Raw genomic sequence first — 23102 nt, forward strand, 5'->3', positions numbered from 1 at the left:
ATGGTAATAAAAGTTCAAACATATGTAAGAACCCCCCCCCAAAAAAAGCAGGAACTATTTAGAATCAACCTCAGGATACCTGGATGGCTCAGTTGATTGGGTGGCCAACTTCGACTCAGGTCATGATCTCACAGCTTGAAAGCTCCTGAGTTCAAGCCCCACATCAGGCTCTGTGCTGACAGCTCAGAGCCTGGACCCTGCTTCTGAGTCTGTGTCTCCCTCTCCTTCTGCCCCTCCCCTACTTGTGCTCTGTCTCTCTCTCTCTTTCTCTCTCTCTCTCAAAAATAAACATTTAAAAAATTATTTTATAACTTTTTAAATTTATTTTTTTGAGAAAGAGAGTGTGTTAGCAAGGGAGGGTCAGAAAGAGAGGGAGATACAGAATCTGAAGACAGGCTCCAGGCTCTGAACTAGCTGTCAACCCAGAGCCTGATGTGGGCCTCGAACCCACAAACGCAAAATCATGACCTGAGCCAAAGCCAGATGCTCAACCGACTGAGCCACCCAGACACCCCTAAAAAATTTTTAGAATCAACCTCATAGGGCCAAAAACAATAAAGTCGTTTCCTAATCTTCTCTGTATGTCTGAGGAACAGGACTTCACAACTGACCTTTACTCTCCCATCCCACTGTTAACCTACCCACTCCTGGGTCCCTTTCGCTTTATGTTCTCAGTCAAAATGCTGAGAAGGATCTCATCGAATCAGCTTAAAAGTAAGAGAACCGTTTGTCCCAGGCTTGCTCCTGGTGGACTAGTAGGCTATGGATGGCTGCCCTTAGGCCAATTCCCTCTCCAGTCAAAGCGAGACAGGCTAGAGGAAGAGAGTAGGCAGGGTCTCTCCATCCAAAACACTTGAGTTAAAGAAAACCCAGAGCATAGGTAGCTTCCTTGGAAAAGTGCTTTGTACATAGCAAACACTCGTGTTATGTGATGCCTCATAGAAAAATCAAAAGCATGTGTGATTACTTTTAATATAAGGATAAATGTAAGCAATTATGTTGTAATAAAATACTTAATGTATGTGGAAGTTGTATAAACTCTCACCTGAATTATTACAACTGCTTGCCTGCCATGTTCTTCTCTCTACCCTAAGCCCTCCTATTATCTATTCTTCACACAGCAGCCATAGGATCCTTCTAAAGCATGTCATATTATCTCAAAACCCACCATGGCCCCCTCATCTCTCTCCAAGTAAAAGCAGAAGTTCTGAAGATGTTCTAAAAATGCACACGACGGGTACTCCCCTTCACATCTCTGTGAGTACTGGCACATCTCTACCACAAATAAAGTGCTGACTACATTTCCTCCTCCTCACTCTGCCCAGCAAACTGGCTCTTTTACTGTTTCTGGAATACACCAAGCACACTCCCACTGGCCTTCTCCGCAGGCTGGAATACTCTTCCAGAGAGCCCTCACCTCCTCTAGTCTTTGTTCAAATCACACCATTTCAGTAAGGCTTACCGTGGCCACCCTAATTAAAACACCAATCGCCTCCCATGGGGCCAGCCTTCCTATCTCCTTCTACCCTGCTTTATTTTTTTCCCATAATACTTAACAGCTTCTGACACACTTTATCCTTCATGAATCTGTTATGTTTGTTATCTTTCTGCTTCAGGTAGAACATAAGGTCAGGGATTTTGTCTCTTTTAATGTATTTTTTCCTCACTAGAATGTACTTAGCACTTAAAGTATACACCGAGTAAAATGTTTATTGAATGCATAAATGAAACTGCCATTAATTATGTAAGGTGTAACCCATCTTACTTCCTATACCTAAGAGTTTTGATGCACTTCTTCATAACCTCGAGCTTTTCAGCTTATACTGATTCCAAATTGGTGTGGGTCACGGATTTTATTCTATGCAAGAAAATTCCAACACGGTTAGAGAAAGTGATGTCCCAGAAGAACCATTTCTCTGCTTAACAGTAGTTAGCAAAACAGATTTGTTTGTTCGTTTTTGGAAATCTTTCTCAAATAGTGTAGACTGCTGTCAGTGTGCCCACTGATAGCAGCCTTTCCTTTTTTATAAACAGTTGTGGAACAGAATATCTGCTAAATGGAGTACTGGCACATCTCTACCACAAATAAAGTGCCGGCTTCTTTGACATCTATTGTGACCACTCAGACATTTTTTTATGTTTATGTGCACGTTCCCAGCTGCAAGTTTGGTTTGGGGTTGCCAGAAATCTGACTACTAAGTAAGCAGTGTCACTATAGAATTTAAATAGTAGTCTACAAAACAGAATATCTGGTTTTGCCACCTTATGTGGCTCCATGCTTTTAGGACTCATTTGGGATTTTAAAAATTTGAGATATACATATGAATATTTTTGGTACAACCTTAGGGTTACTATTACTTTGGAAACTATAAATATTATAAAATAATACTTTTGCTGTCTAAACCTTGTATTTATTTTTTTAATTTTTTTAATGTTTGTTTATTTTTGAGAGAGAGAGAGAGAGAGCACACAAGCATGGGAGGGGCAGAGAGAGAGAGGGAGATAGAGGAACTGACGCAGGCTCCGTGCTGACAGCAGAGAGCCTGACGTGGCTCACACTCATGAACAGTGAGACCATGACCAGAGGGAAGTCAGACCCTTAACTGACTGAGCCACCGAGGTGCCCCAGCCTTTTATTTATTGATACCTCTAACCTATGGGCAGTCTTCATGGGACTCCTTTTCTGAGTGAGTTTGCATATGCTGCCTTCAGGTATTAGAATGCTTTAAAGCATATTATCGATAATTAAATGATGGATGGTATTTATCCCTAACCCAAGGTAAGAGATCCAACCAGAATTCAGATGCCATCCTACAAGAAATGGAAAGAGCCTAGTGAGCTGTTGACCATAGAAACTTTTCAGCAGCAAAGGTCATCTAATTCTTGTAGTTACCCCAAACTTGTTTCTTTCATTAAAATATTATTTTGCATAACTGTACCTCATAATAATATTTCAGTACACAACAATATTTCACCACAGAATGAGGTGCTTTTAAGTTGAGAACAAAACAATCTCATCTTCCAGTTGTAAAGTACTTGGCAAACCATCAGGACAAAAGGCACTGTGCAAATATAGAACGTTACTATCTCACTATGCTATTTCACAATGTCCTAAATGCTTTTTTGTTGTACCAGGAAAAAATAAGTAAAACTTAGAAAGAACTCATCAAATATAAAGAAGAGATCTGCACACCTTAAGTTACTTTATCAAAGAATCAGCAATTCAGATTTGTTTGAAAAACTAAAAACTAGCTTATACCTAAATTCCCCACGACTTCACCCTTATTTACTGAATGTTCTATGGAAGATTAAACATCTTTATGCATGAGTCAAAGGAACAACTTTCTGAGATATTTCAAGCCAAATCTATGAAAGTTAAAAATTTTGATCCAGTTACATGGTACATTGAACCCACATTTTTATCTTCAGTTTTGCTACAAGTACCTATATACAATGACAGTTACACATTTTTAAGCAGATAAACCCACAAGGACAGCAGTAAACAGGAGATCTAATGTAAGACAAGTGGGAAGGAGGTTAATAGAAGGGAAAAAAGGAAAAAGAGAGAGAAAGGGGAAGGAAGCATCAAGGATAATAGTGAATAAAATCTGAAGGTTACAGTTGTTCAAATTCCTAGAAAGCAACCAGTCCAAATTGGATTAAGAAGACAAAAGAAAGGGTATCATCTTGGAAAATATTAATACATGATGTACGAGCTATCCAGAAGAGATTTTTTTAAGTCCATAGGTAGAATTTGGGGATGAATTGGTGATTGAATCCTAGAAAGCAATAGAAACAAAGCACTAACTGAACAATAACAAATCCAAGAAATAGAAGTTGAACAAGAGGTGTGAGCATAGTACACTATCATAATCACATAAAAATATAAACACCAATTATTGATTGAACTAAAAAAAGCAATACTGCAATTTTTAAGAAGTATGTGTGTGTGAAAGAGACAGAGAATAAAATATCATCTTCCTTATTGAAAAGCAATAGATAATGTCTACAAGTAAAAAATAAAAACCTTAAGAAGCATTTATCTCCAAACATGAAAGCAAATACCAAAATAAACAGCTGACATATTTGAAGGTGAATATTTCAAGGAAGCTAAAAACAAAAGTGAAAAAAATAAAAAGGGACAGAGGACTGTCTTTTTATACGAGTTTTGTAACACCATTTGAAAAAAATATTCATTAATTAAAATAGACTGAAAATGCAAAAATTAAAAAACACAAGCTAAGTGAAAAGAGCAACATACAGAGAAATATGCATGCATGTATTTTATGCATCCATTGAAGTGATTGTCTGATTTTTAGTCTGTAGATAAGGTGTATGGTATTGGTTGATTTTCAAATTTTAAGCTGAACTTGAATTCCAGGGATAAACTCATTTGGTTATGATGTATCACTGAGTTCAATTTTCTAATACTTCGCCAAATTTTTTTGCATTGCATCTATGTTCATAAGGGATATTTGAATTTGGTTTTCTTTTCTTTTAATGTCATTCTTTAAGTAATTCAGCCTCATAAAATAAGTTGTGTTCTCTCCTTTTTTTTCTGGAAAAGCTCGGGTAGAATTAGTATTGTTCCATCCTTAAATCAATTAATTGGTAGAATTCACCAATGAAGTCATCTGAGTCTGGGCTTCTTCATTGAACAGTTTTTCACTGTAACTTTGATGACTTTTAATAGATATAGAACTATTTGGGGTTTCAATTTCTTTTTACATGAACTTTGGTAGTTTCTTACATGAAAGGAATTGGCCTAGTTATTCTTACTGTCCAAATTTATTGGCACAAAATTATTCATAATATTTCTTTATTATTCTTTTTAAAGTATCTGTAGGAACTGTTATGGTGTCCCTTATTTCATTCCTCATATTAGTAACTAATCTTTTCTCTCTCTTGCTTTTTTTTCCCTCTGTTAGTCTGGCTATGGGTTTATCAGTTTTATTGACCTTTGTAGATAAGTACTACATTCCATTGATTTTTCTTTATATTTTTCTGATTTCTATTTCACTAATTCCTTCTCTTATTTTTATTATTTCCTTAGGCTTACTTTAGAATTAATTTGGAGTTTTTTTGAATTTTTATTTATTTTTTTAATTTCTTAACATTGAAGCTTCTATCATTGATTTGAGATGTTTCTTCTTTTTGATATAAGAATTACATGCTAAAATTTTCTGACCAAGTACTGTATAGGTATGTACTCACAAACTCAGTTTGTGATATTTGTTTTCTTTAGAGTATATTGTTTAATTTTCAAATATTTGAAGATTCACCACATTTCTATTACTGAGTTCTATTTTAATTTCCTTATAGCCAAAGAACATAATTTGTATTATTATATTTCAATCCAGTTAAATTAATTAAGATCTGTGTTAGATCTTAGAACTAGAATATGGTCTTAGAATATGGTCTGTCTTGGTGAATGTTACATGTGTACTTGAAAAGAATATATATTCTGCTGCTGTTACATAAAACTTCCCATAAACAATGAATAGGTCAAATTGGTTGACTGTGCTGTTGAAGTCTTCTATATCTTTACTCATTTTCTGTCTATTTGTTCTATTAATTACTAAAAGAGGGTTGAAATCTCCAATTAGGATTATGAATTTATAGATTTCTCATTTCAGTTCCACCAGTGTTTTTGTGTGCTCCTGGGTGGCTTAGTCAGTTAAGCTTCAGACTTCAGTTCAAGTCATCTCACAGTTTGTGGATTCAAGCCCGTGTCAGCCTCTGGGCTGACAACTCAGAGCCTGGAGCCTGCTTCAGATTCTGTGTCTCCCTCTCTCTCCCTCTCTCTCTGCCCTTCTCCCTCTCACATTCTGTCTCTGTCTGTCTTTCTCTCTCTCTCAAAAATAAACATTAAAATTTTAAAAAATAAAATAAAAACTGCTTTGGGGTACTGGATCACTCAGTTGGTTAAGCATCCAACTTCAGCTCAGGTCATTAGCTTGTGGTCCATGAATACGAGCCCCTTGTAGGGCTCTGTGCTGACAGCTCAGAGCCTGGAGCCTGCTTTGGATTCTCCCTCTCTCTCTGCCCCTCCCCAACTCACACACACTGTCTCTGTTTCTGTCTCTCAAAAGTAAATGAACATTAAAAAATGTTTTTAAATAATCAAATAAAAACTGTTTCTAGGTTCATGTACATTAAGAATTGTTAGGTCTTCTTAATGATTTAACCCCTTTATCATCATAGAAAACCTTTCTTTGTCCCTGATAATATTCTTTATCATAACATCTACTTTACCTATTGTTAATATAACAACCCCAGCTTTTTTGCTTTGTTTTGATTGTTTTGTTAGTGTTTGCATTGTATATTGTTTTCTTTTTCTTTTTAACCAACATGTCATTATACTTAATGTCCAAAACTTAATGTCTCTATGAATTAAGTATTATTATCATTCCCATGTGAAAAAATTAAGAGCACATTCAACACTACCCTGCACTGTCTCTCCACTCTGCCTGCTTCCAAAGCACCTGGCTCTCTTCTCCTGATGCAAATTCTCAAATATGTCTAGATCATAATATTTTCATCTATATTTCAATATAAATAAAATATAAACATAATGTATACATTTTTGTATAATCACCATGGAACCCAGTGATTACCATCTTGCATGAAGAAAATAAAAACATGGTTTGAAACATTTTTAGTCTCCTGAATCGGTTCAGGGTGGGAGGAGGTGGTAAGTTTTCCTTACTGTAACTAATTTCTGTTTAACTAATTATTTATTGATAGATAATAAACTAAAGGCCAAGGTCTAAAGTAGAATTTTCCAGTTATTTTATTTAAAGAACTAAGCCAAAGTATCCCATGAATAGCACCATCTGGATCTCAGTTACTAGTTTATGCCTCAGAAGAGAGTGACACTGTGAGTAGTGGCCTCCTGGAATATGCCACATTACCCCACAAATTCAGGGGAACCTCCTCATCTGGCAGGAACTCCTGGGAGGCTGGGCTCCAATCTGTCATGCCACATTGCCTCTGCTCCTAAGAAACTGAAAGTATGACGGTGGGCCATTAGCTCTGGCACTGGTCAGGGAACAGGGGTTTGGAAAATGATATGTAAAAGCCCTTTTATCAAACAGAGAAGGGAAGAAAAAGTTATTTTGCCATAAGGTCAGGCTCTAGCACATTGTTGTCCAATCACCTTTAACTAACACTTTTACATGTTGACCATAAGCGAGGCACTAGGTTGGAAACCTAGATTTACGTCATAGTAGCAAAATGTCAAGCTGATATTCTCACAATTCTTCCTATAGAGGCTATTATTTAATTTTATCAAGTGACACCTAGAATAGTGTTGGAAACAAATGCTAGAGCCTATAATTTTCTAAATGTCTTCACTTCGTTTTCTACAACTATGACAATGTTATTGTATTTCTATACACCTTTTTTCAGATACTTCTTAGTATCTTAAGAAGAGCCCCCCTGAGTTGGGATCCTAAAGACCTTGGTCCTAGGAGCCAGCCAAGGTTGGTGGAGGACTCTGTGAAAGTCATTTAAGCATTCTTGGTCTCATTTTCACCACCCATGACATTAAAAAAGAGTAGACTGGGTGTTCACCAGGGACCTCTCTAATTCCAAGAGTCTAAAAATCCTTCAGAGAAAGAATGTACTTTGGAAACAACCAACCAGGTATATGTTTTTTGAAGTGTTAATGATTGATAGGTTGTGACACTGAAATCAGTAAAACATGAATCAAATATTTACACATACCTCCCATGCAGTGTATTTTCCATTATGGGAAGGTATTGGGCAATGGAAAATTTCTCAAATACTTTTACTGGAAGAGACTAATTAGGCTCAGGTTCTTTGTTACTATTATGTAAAGTTTAGACTAGAGCAATAATTATATGTGAAGCCCTCTGTTTATTCATAGACTAAAATATTGTATTAAGGATTATTTAGCAAGTTGCTCTCTAAGAAGCTTATAATTTGCCAAAAAATGCAGTGCTTTGCTTTATATAAGATGGTGATTTTACCTAAAAAAATATATATGTATATATATATATGTATTGTTAATATTAATATTAATATTGTTAACAATTATAATTCAAAATATCAACAGTGTCCTCATGAATTATAGGCACTATTCCTTAAGTTGTCCTAAAATGGAATTGAAATACCAGGGTTTATATTTTTAACTCAGCCACTGACTTATGAGACAGTAAAGTGTCAAATCACTCAATTTTCTCAAAGATGGAAACAAAGCCATTGAACCAAGTACCCAATTCTGTCTGTAGGCAGGTAGAGACCATATTCATTGTTCCCCATGTGTTAATATAGAAAGATTTGAAAAACACCCAAGGTGTCTAAATGTGTACTAAAGTTTATTACAAGTTTATTTTCATGCTTTTCTAAATTTTAAATTTGATATTTAAGTTTTCAACCCATTCAGAATAAATTCCATGTGTATAGCACTCATTTTTAAAGTAGATTTTCCCTTTATTTGTCCTACTTTGTTGAAGCTTTAGTGAGTGATTACCTAATAACATTGGAATTTTGGGGATTTGATGACCAGGTCCACACTCTCCCCATCCACACCCTTTATTGTGCAACAGAATTTGATTCTATCTCCTGGGTCTTTGGGTCTTTTCCACAACAGACTCCAGTCTTTCAAATCTGCTTCTACATGGAAGGTTTCCATTCCCTAATTTTTATTACCTTCTACCACTGACCTTTATTTATTTTTAGCTCTATTGTATTCTTTGACTTTGTTGCCAAAAAAACACCATAGTTTTTTGAAAAAAAGAAAATTATGCCTTCTTTTATTATTATACTAACTTCCCTAACAATATCCAATACTTCACTTGTCATGTGTTAAACTAACATATTGATTAAGTGAAAATCTACCCTTGAATTCAAATTGACATCTCAGAATTCTTTACCTTGAAATCATACTTTTTATTATTCATTATTGGATGTTAACCATTACCCTTGCCTATACTGAATATTATTTGCCACTTTCTTGTTCATTTCTATTATTAGGAGAAATCTCCTTGCTTCCTTCCCTTCCACTGTTACTTAAGTGGAAACTGTTTCCCAGAACACACCAGCCCAAGGGAAAAAAATAATCACAATGGTAATCAGATATCAGGATTTTTCTGGTTCTGTTCTAGCATGCTCAGTGGAAAACTGAACCACCAAAAAAAATTAAGAATGTGTTCTTCTGAATATTCTATTGGCTGTACTCTTCTGTTCTAGCTTACTAAAGTGATGTCTCCTGTCGCCCTTGACATCCAATGCAGCAGCCAGAATGGTGTTTATGGAGGAGGTCTCTACTGTCCCACAGAAAAGAATGCACTCTACTGCAGCCTGCTGAAATTTACACTGACTGGCTGGTATTGAGGGGACCAAGTGTTCCCCAGAAGAGCCTTAATTTCTATAGCTACTGGCACCACTGCCATTGCCATCATGAATTCTAGATATCTCTGCTTTTTTGACTTCCACTTGTTCTCCATTTGTACTCCCTCATTCTGGAATTTAGACCTGAATTCAAAGAACCTAAACAAGAGGATGATTCCTCTCTCAAAACATTGGCTGACCATTCTGAATCCAAACCTAATCTCACCAACATCAGTAACTTTCTCTTTTTTTTTTCCCATTGTTTTGCAATACTTTTATTTGAAGGCTTCATCAAAAATACAGCCTTTCGCGAAGTATTTTGAGAAGAGAGGCAGAAGGGGCATGGAAGAAAGCTAACTGGTCTGCTTCACTAGCTCACGTTCAAGTTGGACCATCTGTTTACATTCATTTAAATGATGTATTTGAATCTGAAAGTGCTGTCACAGGATAGGCGTTCCCCTTGCATCTCCCACACAAATCCTGACGGTGGGGCCTTTTGGGGTCAACGTGGCGAAGTTTTACAGGGCAGGAGCATCTAGTCTGTTTACAGCTTTGACACGTGATATCCTCCACTCGGTAAGGGTTATACGACTTCTGACAAGTTCTGCAAAACTGCTTGAAGTAAACCTTGTTGGTGCCCTGCACCAACTTATCTTCAATGAAGTTCTTTGTGCGCAGAATGTGTTCTACATATATAGGATCAAATTTAATCTTTATGACCACCCCCAAGTTGGTGGTGCCATCAGTCTTACAAATGAAAAAGCAAAGGCATTAAGAAATTAAATTAATTATCACACATCACAAAGTTGACAAGAGATAGAGCCCAGAATTGAATCTGGTCTCCCAACCCCAAAACCCTGAAGTATAATATGCAGACTTCTCTATTTCCTAGTGATTTGTATTCCAAATACGCTATTCCTTAAACATGATATTATACTGTCTCAATGTCAGACAGTGTTGGTAGCCCCACGTCACTTCTTCATAAGACAAGCCCAGACATGATAGACTCTTGAAGCAAACACAACTCTAGCTCCAACTCCAGTTCTTAAGTGTAAAAGTCAAGGGAGCTTGAGCTGAGGAGATAGGAAGACAAAACATGGACACATGTTCTGCACCTATTGGCATAGATCCCTTAGCATCAATTTTCTTTCCTCCATGCAATTGACTAATAACTACTGTTCAGGATTGAAAAGAGCCTGGCACTGTTAGGCTTCTCCCTTCTTACCCTACTGCAAGCTTCAAAGTCTTTCTCCTTCTTCCACATTTTCTCTAAAAGTCATAAATAAGCCATTTCTGACTCTCCCAGACAGAACATGAACACTTCTTATCCTGTAAACTTACTACTTTTGCAAACCCCTCTCAAACTCCATATCACATTGCTTTAAAAATCTACACATCTGTCTTGCCCAGTTGCCTCTGAGGTACTTGAGAACAAAAACTATTATTCAGGGCATATCCCTAGTGTCAGGAAATAATAAGAACTCCTGAGAAACCCCATGACCAATATCCACTGTTTACAGATATGTATCATGACCTGAGCCGAAATCAGACACTTAACCAACTGAACCACCCAGGTGCTACTGTTTTTTGTTGTCTAAGCCTCAGTCCCTACACAGCTTATTTCATACTTCTTACACAAGTTTCTGACAGCAGAATAATGTGCCCAGAAGGCCCAACTCTACACAACACAGTTGCCATTAAGTTCAAACTTTGACATCTTAAGTGCCAATTTGTTTCAGTTTTGCTGCAGTCTACTCCATAATCCAATGTGTCCAAGATCATGATAAATGAGATCATCTGGAATGAAGCACAGATAAATATGGAGGTGACCCTTGAACAACACAGGTTTGAACTGCATGGGCCCACTTATATGCAGATTTTTTACAGTACTGCAAATGTATTTTCTCTTCCTTAATATTTTTTCAATAACATTTTATTTTCTTTAGCTTACTTTAATGTTAAGAATACAGTATGTGGGGCACCTGGGTGGCTCAGTCAGTTAAGTATCCAACCTCGGCTCAGGTCATGATCTCATGGTTTGTGGGTTGAGCCCCAGTTCAAGCTCTGTGCTGACAGCTCAGAGCCTGGAGCCTGCTTTGGATTCTGTATCTCCCTCTCTCTCTCTGCCCGTCCCCCTCTCATACTCTCTCCCTCTATCTCTCTCAAAAATAAATAATAAACATTTTAAAATATATTTTTAAAAAAGGAATACAGTATGTCATATACAGACCATACAAAATACATGTTAACCTACTGGTTATAATATCAGTAAAGTGTCAAGTCAACAGCAGGCTATTAGTAGTTAAGTTTTGGAGAGTCATAATACACAGATTTTCAACTGTGTGGAGGTTAGTGCCCCTAACCTTCATTTCATTCAAGGGTCACCTGTATTTATTTTTATTTTAGTAAATATGAATTTATTTTCAAGTGTGTCTTAGAAGAAAATATAAGTAGCTGACTAGTGTGTTGATTTCATGAATATTTTTTATGAATAAGAATCACAAGGGGAATACTTGAATATCTAGATGTTTCAAAGTCATTGCTGTATTGTTTCCTTTTTCCTTTTTTTCTTCTTCTTTTTTTTATTTACTCAAATAATTTATTTAGTCAACCAAGACATATGACCTCTCACCTAAATCTTCTGACTTAACAACAGAGCATTACTACCACAAATACCCTGAACCTGGCATCAATCCAGAAAAATACAGAACACTTCATGAATTTGTGTGTGATCCTTGCACAGGGGCCATGCTAATCATCTCTATGTAGTTCCAATTTTAGTATGGGTGCTGTTGAAATTAGCACTCTTTTTTCTTTTGATAAGAGAAATAGCAGAGCAGCAGAAGCACAGACTCTAAAGCAGACACCTGAATTTAAATGATGGCTTCCCCACTACTTTGCTCTCTGACATTGGCAAATTTCTTAACCTTGTTGTGCCTCTGTTTCCCATCTGCCAGATGGAGATAATTGTATCTACCTTATAGAGTTGTGAATATTAAATGAGTTAATATTTAAAAACATCTAGAACAGTGTTTCAGCATTCAGAACAGTGCTGGACACATATTAAGAACTATACAAGTGTATATTGATACAATTATTATTTAAAAGAATGTTTTATATTATTTATAATAGAGTACAATTGATGTTCCAGGAGGATGTGCCTCTCACTTTGTTCCCTCTCTCTCACCCTTGTACATGGTTACATACATCTAGACTCTTATTTGGGAAGCAAGTTGTGATAGATTCCTATAAATATTTATGATGTTCAATAGCTCCTCTTTATTACAACATAAAAGTAATACTTTATTGTTTTCTTTTAAAACTTTACAATCTTGCAAGGACTGATACATTCCATGTAACTGCTGACTCTCTATAAGAACTCTGGTGCATTTATGAGGCATGATGTTATTTGAGAAACCACGTTGCTGGGAAAAGCAAGTCATGCTTGTCTATACTCAGCCAAGCTAGGCTTTGATGTAGAGCCTTTAAGTGTGTGAATAGCACAATGTGGGTAATGACATAGGAGTTGAAAATCCAACCTTTATGTAATGTTTTGTAGTTGAACAAAGTGTTTTGAATATATTAAGATTCAAAAAAATCTGAGAAAAAATAGTGTATCCATTTCACAGATGAGGAAACTTTGTTTCAGAAAAATTAAGTAACACTCACAAACTCTAGTCCAAAAATGGATTGTACAAAATTTCCAACCAGAATGTGGTTTAGTATTTATGTTTTAGAGATAAACATGGAAATATTAGTAAAACAACAATTAGGATTTCTTTCGAAATAATCTAATCGGGAAAAGGAGTATAGATGAAAAGCAACTGGCCATGAGTTGATAAATGTTGAAGTTGGATGATGGATATTTGGGTTTCATTATTCTATTCCATCTACTTCTATACATTTTTTAATTTTTCAACAATTAAGAAAAGGTTTTTCTTTTTTTTTTAATTTACATGCAAGTTAGCATATAGTGCAACAATGATTTGAGGAGTATATTCCTCAATGCCCCTTACCCATTTATCCCACCTTCTTCTTCACAACCCCTCTAGTAACCCTCTGTTCACCAGACTTAAAACCTCTTATGTTTTGTCTCCCTCCCTGTTTTTATTTTTTTATTTTTGCTTCCCTTCCCTTATGTTCATTTGTTTTATGTCTTAAAGTCCTCATATGAGGGAAGTCATATGATATTTGTCTTTTTCTGACTAATTTCGCTTAGCATAATACCCTCTAGTCTCATCCACATAGTTGCAAATGGCAAGATTTCATTCTTTTTGATAGCAGAGTAATACTCCATTGTATATCTATCCATTCATTCACTGGTGGACATTTGGACTCTTTCCATACTTTGGCTATTTTTGATAGTGCTGCTATAAATGTTGGGGTACATGTGCCCCTTTTAAACAGCATACCCGTATCCCTTGGATAAATACCTAGTAGTGCAATTGTTCAGTCATAGGGTAGTTCTATTTTTAATTTTTTGAGGAACCTCCATACTGTTTTCCAGAGTGGCTGCACCAGTTTGCATTCTCACCAGCACTGCAAAAGAGATCCTCTTTCTCCATATCCTTGCCAACATCTATTGTTAATGTCAGCCATTCTGACAGATGAAAGGCGGTATCTCATTGTGGTTTTGATTTGTATTTCCCTGATGATGAGTGATGGTGAGCATTTTTTCATGTGTTGGTTAGCCATCTGGATGCCTTCTTTTGGAGAAGGGTCTATTCATGTCCTTTGCCCATGTCTTCACTGAATTATTTGTTTGGGGGAGTGTTGAGTTTGATAAGTTCTTTATAGATTTTGGAACTAACCCTTTATCTGATATGTCATTTATAAGTATCTTCTCACATTCCATCAGTTGCCTTTTAGTTTTGCTGATTGTTTCCTTTGCTGTGCAGAAGCTTTTTATTTAGGTCCCAATAGTTCATTTTTGTTTTTGTTTCCCTTGCCTCTGGAGATGTGCTGAGTAAGAAGTTGCTGCGGCCACGGTCAATGAGGTTTTTGCCTGCTTTCTCCTCGAGAATTTGGATGATTCTTGTCTTACACTTAGGTCTTTCATCCATTTTGAATTTATCTTTGTGTACGGTGTAAGAAAGTGGTCCAGGTCCATTTTTCTGCATGTCGCTGTCCAGTTTTCCCAGCACCACTTGCTGAGAAGACTGTCTTTATTCCATTGGATATTCATTCCTGCTTTGTCAAAGATGAGTTGGCCATGTTTCTGGGTCCTTTTTCTGGGTTCTCTATTCTGTTCCATTGATCTGAGTGTCTGTTCTTTTGCCAGTACCATACTGTCTTGATGATTATACCTTTGTAATACAACCTGAAGTCTGGGATTGTGATGCCTCCTGCTTTGTTTTCTTTTTCAAGATTGCTTTGGCTATTCAGGGTCTTCTCTGGTTCTATACAAAAAAGGTTTTTCTTTATAGTGTTGTTTCTGGAACTAAATGTCAGAGTGTGAATCCTGGCTGTGTTGTTTATGTGCTATTTGTCATTGGGCAAAGCTCTGCCCCATTACTTCATCTGTAAAATGGTAATAATAATAATACTTCCCTCCTAGGAAAGTTGTGAGAGTAAGTATTGCATGCAGCAATTGCATCGAGTAGTATTCTGATTCTCAGGTGTTTGCTTTTTTCCCTGACAAGCCAATATCTATTTTGAACAAAATATTAATAAACTCATCCATTCTTTCAATACATAAGCATCCAAAGGCTGTACAAGACATGTTGTAAGCACCGGGGATACAGAAGTGAACAAAATAAGCAAATTTTACATCACTTAAGTTTCAATGCCATTGAAAAAAAAGAGGTGTGTGTGTGTGTGTGTGTGTGTGTGTGTGTGTGTGTGTGTTTAATGCTAATGGACAGAGTATAGCAGGATAAGGGGGGTAAAGTGTGACTGGAAGGGAATAGTTAGCCCTTTGATATAGGATGATAAGCAAAATGGCTAATGTACCAGACCCTACTCTTGCCAGCTCACAAAAGCAATTAAGTTTCCAGGAATTTTGTAAGCCAATTGTAAAACAGTCATCGCTAAAAATTAAATTCTATCAACCTAAAATTAAATACATTTTATAAAACCTAAGGTAATATTTTTAAACTAGCTGCTTTCTAACTATTGTGCTACATTTTATTATTATCCATGCTTTTGAAGTTATGCATACTTCCTGCATCTGAATGGTAGAAATGCTCTGCAAAGGAGTGCTACTGCTGTAGTCTATTCCCAGCTCCACCTTAAATAACAGTACTGTAGAGGTGCCTGGGTGGCTCAGTTGAGTGAGCCTCAGAGTCAGGCTCAGGTCAGGATCTTGCAGTGCGTGAGTCCCAGCCCTGTGTTGGGCTCACTGCTGTCTACACAAAGCTCACTTCAGATCCTCTGTCCCCTTCTCTCTCTCTGCCTTTCTCCAGCTTGCGCTCTCTCTCAAAAATAAATAAAATATTTTTAAACATTATAAATAAATAAATAACAGTGCTCTAGAAGCCTGAAATTGGTTGGCTGTGGTGGGAGTATTTACACTAGGAAATGTGGTGAATGCATCAAATCAGGGCTTGGTTTATTGTTTGTTGATGGCCAACCTAAACTTCAGACGATGATGAATAAAATGTCAACAGTGCAGATGAAACTTAAAATTGAAGATGAGAGAAAGGAAAGCCAAAGGTCACTCCAAGGTTTTAGACCGAGACAACTGGAAGGATGGAGTTGCTGTTTACTGGGATGGAGAAGGACCAAGATGGCGTTTATCAAGACCATAGGAAGGGATGGGAAGAATTTGGAGCTTGCGGTGCCTTTGGACAGATTAAATACGAGATGCCTGTTAGACATCCAAGTGAGGATACTGAATAGACCGTTGGATATTTGAGGGACGAATTCAGGGGAAAAGTTTAGGCTGAATGTATATATAGCTGGTATTTGAAGGCATGAGACTGACTGAGATGCGGCAGAGAGCCAGTTTACACGGGACAAAGTTAAGTTTGAGCCCTGCAGAGCTCCAGCATTAAACAGTCTGGAAAATGAAAAGGGACCAGCACAGGACAGAAGGTAAGCGTGTAAAAGAGAAGAACTTATAAATACAAAGAATTTATTTAAAGTGCTATTTATTTCTTGGTGTCCTTGTTCTTTCCTGCAAGGCTTTGAGGTGGTAAACAATGGAAACAAGTAATAAGCTAATAAAATTTAAATAGAAAAAGTCTATGTCACAAAAGAAAGGCCAAAAACATGTGAACAATGAGAAACAACAGTATGGTTTATATGACCTTCATGTTTGGTTCTGAGTTGTTTAGAACGCATCGCAAAAAGAAAACACAATCAATGTATTCGTTTGTTAGGGTTGCCATTAAAAAAAAAAAATACCACAAATTGAGTACCTTCAACAAGAGGAATAAATTTTCTCATATTTCTGGAGCCTGGAAGTCCAAGATCAAGGTGTCAGCAGGTTTAAGTTTTCTTGAGACCTCTCTCCTTGGCTGGCAGAACGCCACCTTCTCCCAGTGTCCTCAAATGGTTTCTTCTCTGTGCATGACCACCCTAGCGTCTCTTCCTTTTCTTATAAGAACAGCAGACCTATTGAATTAAGGCCCCACACTGAAGACCTCATTAACCTTAATTACCTTTTCTGAGTCCCTATCTCCAAATAAAGTCACATTGGAGATTAGGAATTCAACACATGAATTTGGAGTGGGGGTGGGGGCAGGGGACACATAAACGTTATATTAATCCTCTTTAAGCCAATATTATTATAGAATGCTTGCTTTGCCCTACTGCTACTTTTCAATGACTTTATTGACTATACATGTGAGAAAGTATCCAGAAGAAATGTTCCTGAGCTGAGCAGGGGAGCTAGAAACTTGGTATGTAACAATGTGCTGTCTTCAGAAGTGCCAATGTCCTCTCTAAGAAATAAAGACTGCTGTTTTTCTGATTTGACTGCATCTTTAGGCTTTGATACTGAGAAGAGTGGTAATCAGGAAGGAAATATTCTATGTAATCCTTATTAAAAGCCAAGCCAGATACCAGAAGGTAACATCACTGTTAGAAATAAAACTAAAAATCGAAGACCTAGAAAAAGTCTGTGGAGCAGAAACACTAAGATTTAAGATAGGATGCGGAGTCATAAAATGTATTAAGAAAATTATCTGTTCAGGGCACCTGGGTGGCTCAGTCAGTTAAGTGTCCAACTTCGGCTCAGGTCATGATCTTGCCATTTATGAGTTCGAGCCCTGCGTGGGGCTCTGTGCTGACAGCTCAGAGCCTGGAGTCTGCTTCGGATTCTGTGCCTCCCCGCTCTCTCTGGCCCTCCCCAGCCCATGCTCTGTCTCTCTCTGTCTCTCAATAATAAATAAATATTAAAAAATTAAAAAAAGAAAGAAAATATCTGTTGAAAACATGACTTCTTTATTATGTAGGAGATGTTTAAGCATATATTTACTTTAAGCCAAAAAAATAAATGTGTAGAGATGCTAGAGACCTGTGACAACTTATGCTGTACTAGGGTATTTCTATTTCCATTTGTTTCCTTGCTCTAATAACGCAGTAAACCTTAAAAATAAAAATGAGTTTGATGTTTCAAATTTTCTTTAGCATATTTATTGCTCGAAAAAATACTTCAGTTAAAATTGTTAAAAGCCTTAAATTTGTTTACAGGGTCAAAGTGACTTAACCAAGAAACACTTTTTAAAATGAAATACCTATTAACATCTTCATAAACAAAAAAAATTTTTGAATAGTGACTTAATTTCTTAGCACAATCCACAGTGAATATGTTATACATTATAACCCATTGCAGTCACCTCATATAACAAAATCTTCACCAAAAATGCTAAAAATGTGCATTTTAAAATTTATTTCTCTTTTTTTTCAACACAAGTAACAATGCCCTTATGTGGTTTCATGTGCTGTTAAACCATTGTAACTCACTGTTTAAAAAGTACCACTTTCGGTGATAATGCTCACTCACTGATGTAGGCACAGACTGATGCAATGACACAATGATACTAAAGGATATACAAAAAGTTTCATTTCTTGGTCTTTAAAGTCAGCTGATCCATCCGATGCATCTATAGCCCATTACAGCAAGCTTAGTCCGCTCTTTGATGTTCTTCCCTTTCGTCTCAGACTTTGCCACTGAAATATTCTTTATAACAGCAAGGGAGAGAGACTATACATGCCACCCTGATGGCTTTAGCATAGCCCGAAGCAGCCTAGGCAAGGGTAAATTGTCTTTGAAGTCTTATCTTAAAAATTCATGCAAAATTTGCATTTGACTCTGTAACATGGGAAGTAATGTAAACTATCATTAAAAACAACGGACATTCCAAGAAAGTGCTCCGGGAAGGCTTTTCCAGCAGATGTTCCTGTGGTGCCCCGTGATAGGTTTTGTCACACTTTTCTAAGCAATTGACCAGAATCATTCTTATTCTTCCACCTAATTTGATCCAGGATTTTTTCTGTTTCACCATATCTAGTCCCCAAATTCCAACTTATTTCCTGCGTCTGCAGCTACTGATTTAGCAATCTTTCTAATTCACCTCTTCTTTGTAATCTTTGACTGTTTTTGATGGTGCACAATCGTATCAATTCTTGTGTCCAATGAGACACCTTATTCCAGTTCCCTGTCCAAAGAAACCCATTCCAAACTCCAGCCCATTAGTCCACACTTGACTCAATCAGGCTTGACCTCTTCTTGGTTGAGAATTTATTCAAAAATAGAATGGAGGACATCACCTGAGTGGCTCAGTCAGTTAAACAACTGACTCTTGATTTCAACTCAGGTCACAATTCAACAGTCAGTGAGATCGAACCCCTCATCGAGATAGAGTCCCTCATCTAGTTTCACACCGAGCATGGAGACTGCTTACGATTCTCTCTCTCCTCCTCTCCCCCTGCTTATGCACATGCATGCACAAGTGCCTTCTCTCTCTCTCTCTCTCTCAAAAAAAAAAAAAATAGAAATCGATCAGGAATGGGGAACTAGTAGAGAAATGTATCAAGATTCCAAAGTTCCTCAGGACAAAATAGACTAGATTTTAATAATGCCTGAAATACTTCAACATTAGGTGCTTAACAGGAGGACTCAAAACTACCACTTTCATGTATCAGTGGAATCTCTTACCTCTGTCAGATCCCCAGAGAGATTCAAGGATAAATCTATGGAATACCCATAGATACTAGTGCAAGACTACATATATATCTACACCCACTATTTTGGGAGAAGCCTCTTATTCCACCAACCAGTAAAGGCAAAAGGGCAGCTCTGTCCTTGAAAATTATGTTCAATTCTAGGCTATCTTTTCAAAATGTTGACATTTCTACCAGTCAGCATGATAGGTTTTGTCACACTCTTCCAAGTAATCTATATGATACAGGATGGAATCTCCCAGTTTAGCCAAGTCCACCAATTAGCTGTGATCTGGGAAATAAAGTTTGACACACTATCCTGGACTCGGTTTAGGGTAGGCCACATTAGACCTTCCAGCTGAAGGTCTCTTACTGATACATTCCCAACTCCAGCTAATGCTTAAGTTTAGTCCTTGGTCAACATCTCATCTGCAGCAGCTCTGCTTTCTTGCCCCAACCACATACCTCCTACATACATAATTGTCTGGGAGAAATAAATCTATCAATTTTTAATTCCTCATCACTATGAAACAAATGAAAAGACCCTTGCCCAATGTGATTGAGTGGAGTCTCTACTGTCTTTCAGACTAGGGTCCAAGCCCTTCTAATTCCATTTATTCCTCTACTACATATGCCACATAGATTTGTTTCACACTAGTCCTTGGAATGTCACTTCCCTTTTTGAGTCTCATTCTGTCTCTAGAAAATTTTTCTTGGTTATAATTATTGTTCAGTGTAAGCTGAAAATAACAATATGCACCTTAATTATATAGAAAAGCTAAGAATTAAAATTCTATCTTATAACCTTCCATATTCAGATATAGGTACATGCTCTAAACCAAGATCCGCAATCGGCAGCCCTCATCCATATATTGCCTACACTGTGTTTCTTTTGACCCACACATTTGTTTATAAGTTGACCTGCTAGCCCATATTTGGAAGTCAGAAGATTTTTATCCAAATGTCCAACTTTTCATGAAAAATCAGAAGATCTGGCAAAGTTTGGCCCATATTCTGACATTCCAACATGACACATCTAGAACTGGGTGGCAATGCCTCCTTTGGAGGCTGTTTCCTTTCTCCAATTCGATCCAATAATAACCACTTTCTGTTTTCTCTCTAGCACACCATGTCGGTGTGAACTGCCATTTATCATTTATACTTGCACTGCTGATTTTCTTAGAATACAGAAATATGTCTTTGCCTTTATGCTGACATCAAAGGCAGAAAAATGAAACAGAATTCCTCATAGATTTTTTTTAATGAGATAAAAGTATATTATTTGCTGGAAGTAAAAAATCATCACTACAGTTTTATTCTCTTTTTTTTTTAATATTGTTTATTTTTGAAAGGGGGGGGAGAGAATGCAAGGAGGGGAGGGAAAGAGAGAACACAGAATCCAAAGAAGGCTCCAGGCTCTTAGCTGTCAGCACAGAGCCCAACATGGGGCTGAACCCCATGAACTGGGAGATCATGACCTGAGTTGAAGTCGGATGCTTAACCCACTGAGCCACCCAGGCAGGCATCCCTATCTCTGTAGGTTTAATATAAAGCATATTTTAAGTTGAAGGTGTTCACTAAGGACATCATTAGAAAACAACCCACCATAAGAACTATGACAATACCAGAAAAAAGCAAGTGTGATGAAACAGAAATAAATAATAATTAAGGTTTCAGGGTTTGTTTGGGGTAGTAATACTGTTACTGTGATATGCATTTATAAAGCTGACTGTCTTTATTCATATACCTCATCATTTAGCTCCCTACACCCTAACCTCCCACCTTTATTCCCATCCTACCCCACTGGCTTTTCACTTTGCAACTTCTGCTCTAAAAGAATAAGCCTAGGGGCACCTGTATGGCTCAGTCGGTTGAGCATCCAATTCTTGAGTTCATCTCAGGTCATATCTCACAGTTCCTGAGTTCTGTGCTCTGCTCAGAGTTGGGCTCTGTGCTGACAATGTGGATCCTGCTTAGGATTCTTCCCCTCTCTCTGCCTTTCACCCACTTGTACTCTCTCTCTCTCTCTCTCTCTCTCTCTCTCAAAATAAATAAATAAAAACTTTAAATTAATCAACTAATTAATATATAAAAAGAAGTGATACCCAACCACCTTCTATCAACCCCATGCACCCAAGATACTTTTCATCTAAAGATACCATAACAACATGGTTAAAAATCATGGAGAAGTGACATGTGTATACTTTGAGATGCCTGGAAAAGTTCAGTGACTTAATGGTGAAACAAAACCTGAGTTATTTATACAACTTGATATTTCAAATAGGTTGGTGGTGAATTTTATCTCCTGTCCTAGACCAGTGAAGAACCATATGGAAATAAAGACTGAAATAGGCTTCAAACTTGATAGAATATTTCAGACTTGGTATAAAGTATAGACAAAGGTTGATTGATATGGCAGGAACACATTTCTAACTTTTGGGCTAATGATAGTTAAATAAATCCTTTAAGCACTGATTAGGCAATAAGGAGGAGGAAGAGGCAGTGGCAGTGGCAGTGTAGGTGGCCTGAAAGAAAGTCAGAAAATGTCTTGAGCAGATCAGCATGTAGTGACATACAGTGTTATGATGCCAGCAGGTCATGCTCAGAACACTCTGCCCTGGAATCAACTATGAGCAGGGGCTGCCGAAATCCTGGCAGGCCCAAGGATTGCTGTAATCACAGGCAACCCTTCCCAGGAAGGAGAGAACAGGTGGTCTGGAGCAAAGTTCAAGTAGGTAGAATACTAACTCTTTCGATCTAACCTCATTCAGGTAAAGAACAGAGTGAAGGTAATGGACAGGACATTATTATGTAGATTTATTTATTTATTTATATCCTTAGTGTAAGAGTCACCTTAAGGTGGTGACCGAGCGGCCATTCTGCTGTAGGTCGGAGAAGAACTCCGTGCACCGATGACCCCCACCCCCCTCACCTGCAGACCTGGAATGTCCCGCACGAGTTTGAAAACAGCCAATCATGAAGCTCCAGCTTCCCATCACCCTGACAGAGGAGGCAACCTATTCCATCCCACCACATCCCTGAAATGCCCTCCCAAGATCAAACCTGGAAGCCCCTCACCCATAAAACCCCCTGCCCATCGCCTATCAGGCGCGACTTCCCTGACCCCCCACGCCCAGGGTCATGGAACTTCGCCCTGGAATCGCAGATCCCAATAAAGGCTTTCTTGGCTCCATAACATGGTCTCTTTCTTTCCTCCCATCTCTGCCTCCATCTATTAAATCTTACAATTAGATGTAATGAAGACATAAGAGGCTTAAGGAGAGATACTTAACCTAGCAACAAAATCATTAAAAGCTCACTGTGGTTTTATAGTACCACGTCATAATTATATGAGTTGTTTGTTGCAAGTTTTCAAACCAGGTTCTCCTATTGGAAATCCAAGAACCTCATCATACAAAGCCTGATGTGACAGAAGTTGCTGGAGCAGTCTGACAAAACCAGGACAGCTCTGGTTAAATCTTGTGGCATAATAAATTATCCCAAAATGTAGCACCTCAAAACAACCATTTATTTGTTACAATGTGAGGTGTCATTAATTCAAGCAGGGCTCATTTGGTTAGTTCTCCTCAGAGACCCTCGTACAGTTGCCATCTACATATTGGCTGGACTACAAT

The 23102-nt window shown here is 37.5% G+C and overlaps 1 protein-coding gene and 1 non-coding gene across 2 annotated transcripts in view; both read right to left on the bottom strand.

The window, feature by feature from the left end:
• LGSN (lengsin, lens protein with glutamine synthetase domain) overlaps positions 1 to 23102 on the bottom strand; it is a 191643-nt gene that overhangs the window by 96043 nt on the left and 72498 nt on the right. The window lies entirely within an intron of this gene.
• LOC115297251 lies at positions 12056 to 12162 on the bottom strand. The gene has a single exon (XR_003911354.1). It is a non-coding gene; the product is annotated as a U6 spliceosomal RNA (small nuclear RNA).

This window comes from Suricata suricatta, chromosome 7 (genome assembly GCF_006229205.1).
Source record: "Suricata suricatta isolate VVHF042 chromosome 7, meerkat_22Aug2017_6uvM2_HiC, whole genome shotgun sequence".
Classification (NCBI taxonomy): domain Eukaryota; kingdom Metazoa; phylum Chordata; class Mammalia; order Carnivora; family Herpestidae; genus Suricata; species Suricata suricatta.